We start from the raw sequence: 758 nt of genomic DNA, 5'->3' as shown, positions 1-758 counted from the left end.
ACGCAACACAATTGATGCAATGAGGACCAGGGCTGAAACCTGTATTCGCCAAGGAGGCAACCAGGTAGAGGACAGAGCTGCACAGTAAACTCACTTCAGAAGAACCAAAAACAAACCAAACAGCCTTTTAGGGCTTCATTTTATCCTAAAAAGAGAAATGACTTATGTTGTAAAAAAAAAAAAAGAAAGCAAGCAAGAAACAACAAAGTAAGAAAGTAAGAAACATAATAAAACAAAAAGGCATAAATAACCAAGAAAAAATAAGTAATTGCAAGTAAAGCAAAAGAAGTCCCATTCGGCATCCATTTTACCCACAAATTAATGACACTATTAACAAAATCCATTGCCCATAAACCCACCGGTAAAGCCCATTCCATAAATAAAGTTATTTTATAAAGTTATCATTGAGGAATGTTTGATATTCATGCATGGTACGTGTACTCCTTTTCAATCTTTGAAGTAGCCAAACCTTCTCCGTGGACAGAGTGAAAAACGGGTACATTTCTTTAAAAGAGCATATCTTCCAAAGTTGTAAGCCGATTGATATAATTGTTTTGGTTTATTAAAGCTAATGACTTAAGGTTTCTTTACATACCAAAATATATTTGATCAACTTCTCTGAAATTTTTTTCTTTGGGACACCCTGTAGGATCATCATGATGTCCCATGTAAAGTTAAGTTGCTCAAGTGTTATAGATGTACCAACTCAGAACCATGTAGCTGCTATATTTGCTGTAAATGTATTTTGTTTTAACATT

Source organism: Amphiura filiformis, chromosome 15, assembly GCF_039555335.1.
Source record: "Amphiura filiformis chromosome 15, Afil_fr2py, whole genome shotgun sequence".
NCBI classification, from domain to species: domain Eukaryota; kingdom Metazoa; phylum Echinodermata; class Ophiuroidea; order Amphilepidida; family Amphiuridae; genus Amphiura; species Amphiura filiformis.
Note: the sequence above shows the minus strand (reverse complement) of the source record.